This window comes from Benincasa hispida, chromosome 10 (genome assembly GCF_009727055.1).
Source record: "Benincasa hispida cultivar B227 chromosome 10, ASM972705v1, whole genome shotgun sequence".
Taxonomy (NCBI): Eukaryota; Viridiplantae; Streptophyta; class Magnoliopsida; order Cucurbitales; family Cucurbitaceae; genus Benincasa; species Benincasa hispida.
The window spans coordinates 47,882,803-47,896,902 of NC_052358.1; the positions used below are offsets into that span (position 1 = coordinate 47,882,803).

At 34.6% G+C, this 14,100-nt stretch overlaps 1 pseudogene; it reads right to left on the reverse strand.

The window, feature by feature from the left end:
- Nucleotides 1–8,039: 8,039 nt before the first annotated feature.
- Nucleotides 8,040–12,836, reverse strand: LOC120089121 (annotated as a pseudogene).
- Between the last annotated feature and the right edge of the window lie 1,264 nt (nt 12,837–14,100).

Here is a 14,100-nt window from a genome sequence, read left to right on the forward strand (position 1 = left end):
GGTTTAATAGTAATCGTGTATAGTACACGATTTTACTACCCTATTTTTGTGACTTTTATCTTCTACCTTATTTTGTAAGTTCCTTCCATGTATTCTATTTTTGTCATTACTTACAAAAAATATATTATTCTTGGGCTTAACCCCTCCCTCACCTCCAAGTTCAATGAAAATATTATCATCCCAAAAATGGAAAGAAAAAGAATTATGCTTCACAATGGTTAATTTAATTATGTGATCATATAAATCAAATAATTTACAAAGATTGACGTTATTTTCACTTTTCCTTGAGCAATTATTTTTACTCTTTAAATAAATTTATTGATAGATATTCTCATAATAATTTTTTTGAAGTATAACAATAGAAATAAACAAGAAAAGAATTTAAGAAACGAACAAATCAATAAACATAATAGAATTCACCTATAAAGGGTGATTTTTGAGCTAAACCAAATTCTTTCGAGCATGGTATGCTAAGTCAGGAGCGACAAAGTTACTTTTGCAATAGACTAAAATGAAACCTCTCAGAGAGATAGAGATCATAAATAGAATCAACAAAAGGCATAAACCTCATTCACATATTGAATTTTCCTCGAGAGATTATGGTATGGAAATCAATTTTGGGCCGGAAAGGGGATAAATCAACTTGAAGAGCTTCGAAAAACCTTCATACAAAGCAATACCCTCCTAAACAGAATTCGTCAAAAGAAAATGGTATTTCAACTAAACTTAATGTCATTATTGAAGTAAAATGAATATAATTTAGTTGGCTATAAAACTTGTATTATCAATTTTGACATTAAAGGTTTGTAAAAAAGAATGTAAAAAAAAAAAAAAAAAAATTATTTACATACATATATGTATTTTATGAGTATTGATATGAGATATCCATTATTAAACTTTGATATCAACGTCCCTCCAATTTAAGGGATTGTATAAACTTATATTTTAATCCTTTAATATCCATTAGATTATGCAAATTATCGTATAATCCAAATCAAACAGCTAGAACTCGACGTACATCAGATGGCCAAATCATACTCCATATCTTTTCAAATTCAATTCGATTCGAATCAATTCAATTCAATTCAATACTCGCAACAAACTCACATGCTAGAATCTGTTCTACACAGTTCGAATTTATCATCAATTTGTACGTTGGTGTTTGCCACGACGCCATTGTCTTCCAGATGCGACATGACATTAATCTACCATAACTTCCTGCGTCATTTCGTAGACTTGTACTGATCTCTTTGAAGTAAAGGTACGAAAAAGTTCATACAACGATTGTAACTAATGAACAATCCAAAATCGGTTCATACTTTCCCATGTGTTAAGGTTCAATACTTGATAGATACCTAATATACAAACGATATATTGTATTTGAATTTACATCTCAGGTTTCTGTACCGATACATTGGGGGATCTATATTGGCTTCAAGCAAGAGAGGGGAAGAATACGTTACTCCGGTGAACTACATTGAGTAAGTATTGCTAATTTGTATTGTAAAATGATTGAAGTTTAGATTTCTTGATTGGATGTAGTTGATAGCTAATTTGTATTGTGAAATGATTGCGTATGATTATTTTATTTTATATTTGTTGGTGAAAAGATTTAAGTTTAGACTTCTTGATTGGATGTGGTTGAATCTAGTTTGGGCATCTGCCATACCAGATGGTGTGGCTGGAGTCTGGAGTGTTTTCTTTTTTTAGGGAAATGTGTTGGATAGGATAGAAACTGTGATAGTGATGGAATCCATTTCCTTTGTACACTTGTAGGAGAAGAGAATTGTGTCTGTCACAACAGTGACAAACTCCATTATGATCAGATTGATTTGATTTTCCCCACACAAATTGTGTGCGGGACTTGCAGATTTATAGCGTAAAAAAGAAAGAAAACTTGTTTGGTTATGTTAGATTAGATAGCATGTAGGCACACAGAGAGTTAATTGTTTGAAGTTGACAAGTTAAGTTGATAAACCATGGTTTCTGATGTGGTTCGTTATGGTTCTCTATCTCTAACTTAGCTAATACAATTCTTCTTGTCTCTCTCTCCCTCTTGAACATCAGAGGACGAAAACCACATTTGCTTTGATAATCTCTTGCTTAAATCATTTAAATTTCCTACTCAGGGTTTGTCTGTGTCAATATTGCACCATAGAGGAAATAATATCGACAACTAGGACTTCGATAAAATCCTGAGAGGGAAATATGGAAATATACATTGAAATTCATGAGTAGGAAGGGGCAAAGTTTTCTCTAGGAAAAATGTCACATTGTTACTCTCTAACTGCAACTTGAATGTGTTGTTGGCATTTCATGTGGGGACAACAGTTTTCCGCTCTTTCTAAAGTCATTTAAATTTACTTCATTTCCTGTAGAATGAAATTCTACTCTGATTTTTAGAAACTAGGAACGAAAAATTAAAGTTGGAATATAGAAGTAAGATCAATGCTTTTCTTACTTGATGTATGCAACATAGAAGTAAGATCAATGCTGTCAGACCACAAATTGGATGGTTTAACCAAAAATCTTCCTCAGCCTTTTCTAGCAAGTTAATAATTGGTTTTTTTTTTGGGGGGGGGGGGGCCTTGTTGTTGTCGTTAAAGCAAGTAATGGAACTGCAAATCTGTATATGAATTTCCCCAAATGCAATATGACCTTTGGGGATATTAGCCTTGTTCTGGGTAGAAGCATCCTGCAGGCTGAGAATTATTTGGTTTTAGAAGAATTGAATGCAAACATACTCCATCTTCAAACTTGCTTGAATTGAAAGCAGAATGAGCAAATCTAGGTGATGGCACGCTTGATTTTGATTTGAAGCAGAAAACTTTGATACTTGGATGAAAATTTCTCTGTGATTTGAGTAGGAAGAGTGGTTGTTAATTTAATAATTTGTTTTGAATTATATATAGAGTGAGAAAGACAAGGTGAAAATGAAAGAATATCAAAATAGGAGTCTAGTAGACCTACTTTATCCTATGATTTCATGTGCTTCCCAAATTCGTTGGAACATACTCCTTTTCTCATTTGGCTTGACTTCTGTAGCAAAGACCCGCTTGTTTGAATGGAAGATAATAGAGTAGAAAACAAGTGGTGAAGGAAAATGGAAAACTAAGGCCCCGTTTGGTAACTATTTTATTTTTGAAAATTAAGCCTATATCATTCACATTTCTTATCATGATTTGCATCTTTTTTAAGTACAATGGTTGAATGCTCAGCCAAATTCTTAAAATAAAAACAACTTTTTGAAAGTTACTTTTTTTAGTTCTCAAAATTTGGCTTGGTTTTTTAAACCATTGGTGAAAAATAGATAACAAAGGAAGAAATTTGAAGGTGGAAGTAGTATCCATAAAGCTTAATTTTAAAAAACAAAAATAAAAAACAAAATGGTTACCAAACGGGGCCTAAATGTTGTGAACCAGTAAATAGATAGACCAAAAATGAAAACCACTTGAGAGAAACTTTTGACCACTTGTTGTGCATCACGGGCTCAATGCTATCACTAAGAAATTAGTCCACCAAAGTACATTTTGGTATTCACATAACATAAGATACTGGACTATGTGTCATCAATTTTCTTGGCTTTCATGTAGGCACTTCAAATCCTTCCTAATTGACTCTTCCATTAGCAATATCATTACGCAACTTTACTGGTTTGTATTCCTTAATTCACCATCAAACAAGAATTTTTGCATTCTAAATGAACTGTTTACCATAAACAACAATTGTATCTGCCGTACAAACACTGTATTCAATCTCAAGAGTTTATTGAAGCAAGCTTGCGCCTTTTTGATGTTGTCACATTATTCATTTAAATTAATCCAGAAGTTGAGAATGGTAATTTTTCTTTTCAAAAAGCATTAGTCATGGAAATGGACATTCTGCATCTTAAGTAATTGTTGAAGAGGTGCTTAATTGCTACATAGTTGTTTATTGTTCTTAAAAGAATGTTCACATAGGCTGTTCAGATGTCCACTCTTTTTAGGGAAACATTGTAGGCCAGCTTTCAAGTGAACTTCACATAGGCTTGTTCCAAATATATATATATATATATATATATGTAAAATAAGAAGGCGCAATTCCACAATCTACATCATGTAAATTTTTCTCCACTTATGACTACAATCCTCTTTGTAGTTTAGATTTCATCAGATTGTTTTGTGGGACTCCAATAGCTGTATAAACATGTTGTGACAAAGGCTTACCTGCCAAGTTTGATTTTGTTCATGTATTCAGCTAGATGGTTTAGATTTTTTAATTTGATAAATCTTCAATTCATTTAGACAGAAAAAATCTATATCATTTAACGAGTGTGCTCCCTGTTATATGTTGGCATAGCACAAAATGAGGGGAATGGTTTACATGTCTCAGGCATGTCTCTAACAAAAGTTATGGCCATTGATAATGTAATGTGATTAACATGACAAACGAACTTTCACTGAGCCACAATTTTCAGTGCAAATGGGTCCTCTACGGGCTAGTTTTCCCAAAAAGTTTGGTGATTTGATTTCCCAATATTATTTCCTAAGTAGGTGAAAATTATTACCTGGAAGACAGGATCATACGATACAGTAGGCTTCACGATCACTTGCCTCCTAGTTGGCCCCATTCAAGCATATCTTACCACTCATTTCTTACAGCAAGCTATTACCCACATCACCCATTTTCATCCATATATAGACACTTGATTTTAATTCCCAAGCAACTCAGATCTCAAACTTTCAACCACCCACCACACTTTCTCACTCTAGCAAGCTATTATGCAACTTCAAGTTTCTTCAATTAAAAACTCTGTGACTTCCTTTTGTGAAGAACAAAACTACAAAGGAACAAAACTACAGGTTTTTGTTTGGTGAATATTGCAAATTTCTGTGCAAAGTCTTAGGCTTTCTTCTCTAACAACAAACCAGAGTCACAGATTTTCAGTAGTTTGCAAAGATAATTGTGCAGTTTATGTAGAAAAGAGCCAAAGGGAGCAGTTTGTGATTCCAGTAGCTTACTGAAATCAACCATTTTTCAGGGACTTGCTAAGTCTAGCAGAAGAAGAATTTGGTTACAGTGACCCTATGGGATGCTTCACGTTCACCATTCCACATTGATGATAGATTCATGGTCGAAATACCATTTTAGTCCAGACGTCCAGTACTTTTGGTTTCGTTTTTTTATTCCTGTACTTTTAATTGTCCAATTGTAGTTTTTTTTTAAGAAAAGGATACGAAACTTTTCATTAAGGAAATGAAAAGAGACTAGTGCTCTGAGATGCAAAAGGATACTACAAAAACATAGTCTAAACAATTAACCACAAGGGACCAAAAACAAAAGCCTAAGACTTAAGTAATAAAATAAAGCATAACAGAATGAGAACTTAAACATAAGACTTAAAAACAAGGTAACAGAAGTAAAAAGCTTAGAGAGGCTTGATAAACGCCGGCCAATTGCAGAAGATATCCTGAATGGAATACCTGCCGAATTTCTTGGATAGGAAGCACAAAGAAGATTTTAACCGAACAGAGCCAAAGATGGATGAAAAACGTAATTCTAGTCTACGTACTTTAAATAAATATTGACATTAGTTCTTGCAGTTAGTTTATTGTTGATTTTTTTTTCAAAATTTTTAAATCTATATTAGTATTTCTTTATAAACTGTATGTTTAGAACATCTTTTCTTGCATGGAAATTATTAATATTTAATCAATTTCAATAAAAATTAACTTTGGAGGACTAAATTTAAGATTTATTAAATGTACATGGACCCAGAATATAGGGACCGAAATAGTATTTTAACCTGTATTCATTGATCTCATCTCCCAGTTGAACGAGTGTTGAAAGACAATATGTGTTAGATACAAACTGTGTAGATTAGACAGTACCACTCTTATTTACGCTCTTTTGAGGGAGTGATAAAAAAATACCTCTCCAACTGATGTTTGCAGAACTAGATAATCCATTCCATGCAGGTTCTTGTCTTGTTTTACTTCTTTTGCATGTTTTTCTGTTGACATAAAAGTAGACACATATTAGAGCCATTATATTTCATGGAGTTAATTTGAAACATAGAGGCATCGATGATTTTTATTTTTCAAGTGACACCTATATGGCCTATTGGACACAAGACATTGCTCAAGATTGGATGAACCTACGTAAATCTTTCACCAATCTTTTCCATATAGTCTTTTCTTTTGATATTAATCCTTTTTTATCACTCATAAGAGCAATTGAGGATTTATGACGCTTAATTGTCAAAATCAAGTACATAGAAGTGCTAAATCGTACTAAAAAATGATTGTATAGTCATTTTTATAAGTCTAACTCGTCTACAATTAAATCTGGAAGATATTAGTATTCAAGGAAAAGATGATAAAAGAGTTTGGAAGATTGATCCTTCAAGTTTGTTTTCTCTTTTCTGTAAAGTGATTGACCAAGGAGCTTAGTATTTTTTTTCCTATGCTGAAAGCATTATTCACAGAAGTTTGAAAATCCAAAGTCCTAAGAAGATTAGTATGCTCATTTGGATTTTTTTATACAAAGGTCTAAATACAGCAGAAAACTTAAAAAGAAAATTTGCATTTTCTGCTTTGCAACTTTTGATTTCCTTCCCGTGTTTAAAGGGAAATGGGGTTCAAAATCATGTCTCTTTCCACTGTTCTTATGAGAAGGAATGTTGGCAGTTCTTATCACCATCCCGAGAGCTAAACTTGAGAGTTTTTGGATATTGCACCATGTTTGATGTAATTATATTGTTAAGTTAATCCAGCGCTGGTAAATGGTAATCTTTCAAAAGGCATTTGTCTTGGAAATGAGTAGTCTGTATCTTAGTTAATTGTTGTAGAAAAGATGCTTGATTCCTACATAGATGCTTATTTGGTTCTAAAAGAATCTTGTATAATACGCCAATATAGGCCCATTTTGAGAAAACAATGTAGGTCAGCTTTCATGTGGGTTTCACATAGGCTTGTTTGGAACACACTAAAAATAAACAAATAAAAAAGGAAGGGGAAAAAAAGGAGGTAGGATCTCACAATCTGGATCAAGAACAGTTGATTTTTCTCTACTTCTGACTATGATCTAACCTTATTGTCTCATTCAGGTTCATCATTTGTGGGACTCCAATAGCTGTACTGATATGTATATATCACAAAGTCTTAGCTGCCAAGATCGGTTTTGTCTATTTTCACCTAGATAGTTTAGGTTTTAAAATTAGATTGATATTCAATACATTCAGACAGAAATAATCTATGCCATTAAATGGTGTGCTCATGTTGTATGTTGACGACAAAAAATAAGGGGAAGGGTTTAGATGTTTCAGGCATGTCTCTAAAGTAAGTGATTGACTACTGCTTATGTTATGTGCTTAGATAATTAAAATCTTTTTACTTTGCCACAATTTTCAGCTCAAATGGGTCCTCTATTGGCTGATTTTCCCATAGAGTTAGGTGACTCTGTTTACTCAATATTATATCCCGAGTATCTGAAGATTATTATATGGGAGACAGGACCATGTGATACAGTAGACATCACTAAACTGCTTTCTAGTAGGACCCATCCAGAGATTTCTCACCACCCATTTCTTAGAGTACTATTGCCTACTTCACTTTTTTTCTTCTATATATATACATGCTTCATGTCCCAAGCTACTCAGATCTCAAACATTCAGCCACCCACCAAGCTTTCTCATTTTCTCAATTGCTACTGTCAAACTCCCAAGTTTCTTCTGTTCAAAATTCTTCGACTTCCCGTTCTCAATAACAAAACCATGGGTTTTCGTTTCGCAAAAATTGTAAATGCTGTGCATAATCTAGGACTTTCTTCTCTAGCAACAAACCAAGAATCATCAATTGTCCGTAAAGGTTATTGTGCTGTTTATGTTGGAGAGAGCCAAAGGAAGCGGTTTGTGATTCCAATTGCTTACTTGAATCGGCCATTTTTCAAAGATTTGCTCAGTCAAGCTGAAGAAGAATTTGGTTACAATCACCCCATGGGAGGTCTCACCATTCCCTGCAGTGATGATACATTCATGAATCTCATCTCTCATTTGCATTAGTTATGAAAGAAGCTACATTTGTTAGCCACAATCTTGTAGATTAGATTGTACCATTTTTATGTACAGTTTTTTGAGTGAGAGATAAAATGGCTCCCTAAATGATGTATACTGGATTAACGAGTGTTTTTTTCTTCTTCGAAAAAAAAAATATATTTTTTAATTCATGCACAAGACTTGGAACGAATAACCTGCATAATACAAAGAAAGAGAGCAAAAATGTTTTGTACTCTGTATAAATAGGTTCCTTTTGTATCTCTTAGATATTTCATTTATTCAACGAATTTTTTCTAATAAAAAAGAAAAAAAAAAAGCGCACCAAGAAGATATATACTCACGTGATTGTTCTGCATGATCTTCATTTGATAAATAGTTTCAAAGGACTTGTGTAATATTCATCATAATAGAGTTAGAATATATGAAGTCTACATAAAATAGAGTATACTCCAATTTTGGAGGAGTCCATATAAATCTTGTATTATTCTCTTGCATATAACTTTTTCTTTTGCTGTTATTCTCTTACATAAAATATAGATCATGCTCCAGTTTGAAATTGTACTCAATAGTTTCAAAGAGAATAATGATCTTATTCACTTAATCAGGCTGAAGATACATATATATAGGGAATTAAGAAACTTAGGAGATATAAAATTACGATAAAGGACAACTAATAATAATTACAATATAAAGCCATATCAATAAATACATATCATAACACTCTCCCTCAAGCTGGAGCAAATATGCAATCATGCCCAGCTTGTTGCACAGATAACATATTCTTGCTCCGTTTACTCCTTTAGTAAGGATATCTCCCAATTGATCGCCAGTCTTCACATATCTTGTAGATATGAACCCTTCTTGTATTTTCTCGCGAATAAAATGACAGTCCACTTCAATATGTTTAGTTCATTCATGAAATACTGGGTTGGATGCAATATGGAGAGCAGCTTGATTATCACACCATAGTTTAGCTGGCACAGTAACACTGAAGCCCATTTCAGACAAAAGTTGATGTATTCACACTATTTCATACACAGATTGTGCCTTCGCTCTATATTCTGACTCAGCACTCGAACGAGAAACTACATTCTGTTTCTTACTTTTCCATGACACCAAGTCCCCTCCTACAAAAACACAATATTCAAAAGTTAATCTCCTATCTTCTCGAAATCCAGCCCAATCAGCATTTGAAAAACATTCAACCCTTGTATGACCATGATCTTTATATAAGATCCCACATCCAGGTGTAGCTTTTAGATAACATAAGATTTGTTCAACTGGAGTCCAATGATTCATAGTCGGGGAAGACTTAAACTGGCTCACAATACTCACAGAATAAGCAATGTCAGGTTGTGTCACTGTTAAATAATTCTAACTTCCCAACTAATCTTCCATAACTCTCAGGATCTTTACACAATTCTCCTTCCTTTGTAAGTTGAAAATTTGATATCATCAGAGTACTACATGATTTTACTCCTAGTTTACCTATCTTAGACAATAAATCAAGTACGTATTTCCGTTGGGATAGGTAAATATCTTTCTTACTTCTCATTACTTCAATACCCAAGAAATAATTCAATAGCCCCAAATCTTTGGTATGAAATTAACTCTAGAGAAAAGTCTTGAGAGAGGATATACCTGATACATCATTTCCAGTGATTAACGATATCATCAACATATACAACAAGCAGAGTAATAGCACTGTCAGATTGTCGATAGAATACAGAATAATCAGACATACTCTTCTTCATACCAAAACATTCGAGTGCTTGACTAAACTTACCAAATCATGCATGAGGACTTTGTTTCAATCCATACAAAGATTTTCGAAGGCAACATACCTTATCATTCTCCCCCTGAGCAACAAACCCAAGTGATTGCTCCATATAGGCTTCCTCTTGAAGATCACCATGAAGAAAACATTCTTAATGTCAAGTTGATGCAAAGGTCAATTGTGAGTAGTAGCCATCAAGATAAATATTCGAATGGAAGTTAGTTTAGCAACAAGAGAAAATGTGTCAGAATAATCAGTCCCATAAATTTGAGCTTAACCTTTGGCAACCGGACGAGCTTTCAATCGAGCCACTGCCCCATCGAGATTAACCTTTATAGCAAACACCCATTTACACCTAATAGCCTTCTTTCCAGCTGGACGTGAAACAAGATCCGAAGTTCCATTATCATCCAAAACAGTCATCTCCTCATTGCACTACGCCACCCAGGATGTGATAAAGTTTCATTGATAGAGTTAGGGATAGAGGTGGAATCAAGAGATGTAATAAAGGAATAAGTGGGAGAAGACAATTGGTATACGAAACAAACGAAGAAATAGGGTAAGTACAAGTACGTTTACCTTTTCGAAAGGCAATGGAAAGATCATCACTCGGTCCTAGATCAGATGTCGAAGAAGCTAGTGGTGGAGGACATGGGTCTGAAGGTGGCTGTGGAGGACGTTTGGAGTAGACTCAAATAATCGGAGGGTTAGAAGGAAGAGATATAGAGGAAGATGAAGGAGAGGATGATGTAAAAGATGTAATCTCATAGATAAAAAGATCTTCATCCTCTCTTGGACACAGACTCAATGGTGGTATATCTTCGAAGAATGTAACATCAGGAGATAAAAGATACCTGTTCAGAGTAGGAGAATAACAACGATAACCTTTTTGAACACATGAATAGCCTAAGAAAACGCATTTCAAAGATTTTGGATCCAATTTCGTACGATTTGGACAAATATCCCAAACAAAACAAACACAACCAAAGATCTTAGAAGCAAGAGGAAACAAATATTTCATAGTAAAAAGAGTACAATAAGGAATCTCTCCATTTAGGACAGAGGAAAGCATTCTACTAATCAAGAAGCAAGCAGTAGACACAACATCAGCCCAAAAATGCTTTGGAACATGCATTTGAAAGGATAAGGCACGGGCTATTTCAAGGAGGTGTCTATTCTTTCTTTCAGCAACCCCATTTTGAGATGGAGTGTCTGCACAAAAAGATTGATGAATAATGTCATGACCACACAGGTAAGATCCAAGTACATGAGAGATTCACCAATATTATCAGTTTGCAAGGTTTTTATGGAGACATCAAATTGATTTCGAATCTCGGCATGAAAAGTACAAAAAAGGGACAATAACTCATAACGATTTTTCATTAAGTATAACCAAATTACACGAGAATAATCATCAACAAAAGTAACAAAGTAATGAAAACCTGTTTGAGACACAATAGGACAAGGACCTCAAATATTTGAAAGAACTCAAAAGAAGCACTAGCTCGTTTATGAATCCTAGGACTAGAACTAAGAGGATGAAATTTAGAAAACTGACACAAATCACAATTTAAAGATGATAAGGAACGAAATTTTGGATAAAGTTTCTTCAACACAAACAATGATGGATGACCCAAACAACAATGAACTTCAAATGGGGATGTAACTCTAGAACAAGCCACAACTCTCGATATCTGATTGTCAAAAATGTAAAGACCCCCCGAGGCAGGTCTTCTACCAATAATCTTCTTCTTCATACGATCTTGAAACAAGCAATAACCAGGAAAGAACGAGACAAAACAATTAAGGTCACGAGTAAGCTGACTAATAGAAATTAAATTAAAAGAGAATTGAGGCAAATGTATGATAGAGGACAAAGAAAGTGATGGAGTGAGAGAAATGGTGCTGGATCCAAGAATAGAAGAGGTTGATCCGTCCGCCAAAGTGACAGACGGAGATAAGACAGGAGACAGAGGCATAAAAAATAGGTTAGAATTACCTGTCATATGAGTGGTGGCCCCGGAGTCTATGAACCATTTGGTAGATGATGTAAGAAGATATTTCGTACTACCTGTCTCAGCAATGGTGGCAATAGGATTTGATGAAGAAGATGTCTGCAAGGATTCCTGGAATACTTGAAATTTAGCAAAGTCGTCAGCAAAGATGGTAACAGAATTTTCAGCCATATCACTGGTGGAAGCTATCTAAGCATGTTAAGATCGTTGAGTCTCATATAACAATTTTCGACAATCATGTTTCATAGACCTGGCTTACGATCTCCAAAGAATCTGATCTTCGATTATCATAACTAGGCTTCTGAAAATCAGTAGTCGTCCCTGAAGTACCACGAGAGGTATTATTATTCTTACTCATAAGAGCACTATTCGGTTGAGAACCATGCAAACTGGACTGAGAACTCTCAATACGAAGAACACGACTGAAAGCTTTTTTTAATGATGGAATTTTAGAATCAGAAAGGATCTGTGTTTTAGTCATTCCAAACTCAGGTGAAAGTCCATTAAAAAATATCATAACAGCCATCTTTTCTCGTTGAGCTTGTTGAACTTTGGCATCAAAACTAAATGGCGATAGTAAAGCAAGTTCAGCAGGTGTCTTCTTAAGTCTCATAAAATAACTTGTAACAGATTCAGCGTTCTATTCAGCTCGAAAGAATTGCATATAGACATCAAACATTCTATGAACATGTTCTTTCCCAGAGTACAAAAATTTTAAGAATTCTAAGAGTTCTTTCACAGAATCACAATGATTTACCAAACTAACAACCTCACTTTCAATAGAATTCTTAATTTGAAGATAACATCGAGCGTCATCACGAAGCCAAGCCTTTTTCTTTTCATCTTTTGGTGGCTCCTCAATCACATGATCATCCATATCTGTACTAAGTAAATAAAATTGAATCGTTCGACGCCAATCATATTAATTCAATCCATTTAATTTGTGTTCAATTATCTTCGATACCAAGAGAGTTACATTAGACATGACCATATGCTTCACTTCATCCATTATTATCTAATAAACAGTTTGTACATCTCACAAGCGGAAAGAACAAACCAGAATCGAAAGCAAAGGCAAACCAAAAGAATAAAACTGCTCCAAATTGAACAAAACAATAACAAACCCTAAGCACAAAAAGGGTATTTTATCCAAATAACTCACAACCGAGCAGATTTCGATGAAACCAAATGCACAGAATGATCAGGAACGACGAGCCTAGAAGAACTCAACTAGCAGAAAGCAGAGAGCAAGCTCCACGCGCTCCCGTGCGCCGGCGCGTGGCGAAGAAAGATGGTTGTTTCCGACGACGGAGGGCTGCAGACGTGATCGGACGGTGACGATGCTTCTCTTGGGATGGATGGTGAGGCAAACAACCACTCAAACTTGATGACTCAACTCAAACCCTAACCTTGTGAGAAACGTAAACCCTAACGTAGCCGTTGAACGAATATTCTAAACTCTAGACTGCTCTGATACCATGTACTCAATAGTTTCATAGAGAATAATGATCTTATTCACTCAATCAGGCTGAAGATACATATATATAGGCAATTAAGAAACCCTAATCTAGGAGATATAAAATTACGATAATTATAATTACAATATAAATACATATCAATAAATACATATCATAACAAAAATCGCCAACATCAAGTAGACAAATAATAGTCTATAAATATTGGTAAACAACACACTTGAAGTGTAAACCCCTAAACTCGTTTTACTAGTTAATTATGCTTAAGTCCTCTTAATTATGTGTTTTACTCGTTTTACAAATGCGATGATGGGCCACTCAGTTGATACGAAGAGGTGTGTTAAGGAAGTAAAGATTGATTACGTAAGGTGCGCTAAGAACATCTAAGACGAGGCGATGCGATTACGACTAGAAGTATGCGATAACCAGTGATAGGGCCTAAATGATCGCACGCTCTATGTGATGAAAATTAAGCTAAGCATTCAACTTAGAGATGCTATGTTAAGGATTAGTATGCCAGGTGGCGTTTAATTGAGATTAGCTCACATGCAAGTTCAAGTATAAATATGGCTTGCAAAGAAGAAATCAGTTTTGCCAAATTTCGCTTACACCTAAGAAAAAGTGTGAGTGCCTATGAAGCTCTGAAGGTGCTAAGGGATTGTCGAGCAAGCTTGAAGAGACTTGAGGACTTCTAGCTGAATCAAAGAGGATTTGACGCTCAAATTCTAAGGTAAACAACTAGGAAGTTTTGAGCAAATTCATGGAAAGGAATTTAGTCAATTGATGGCTGAAAATAGA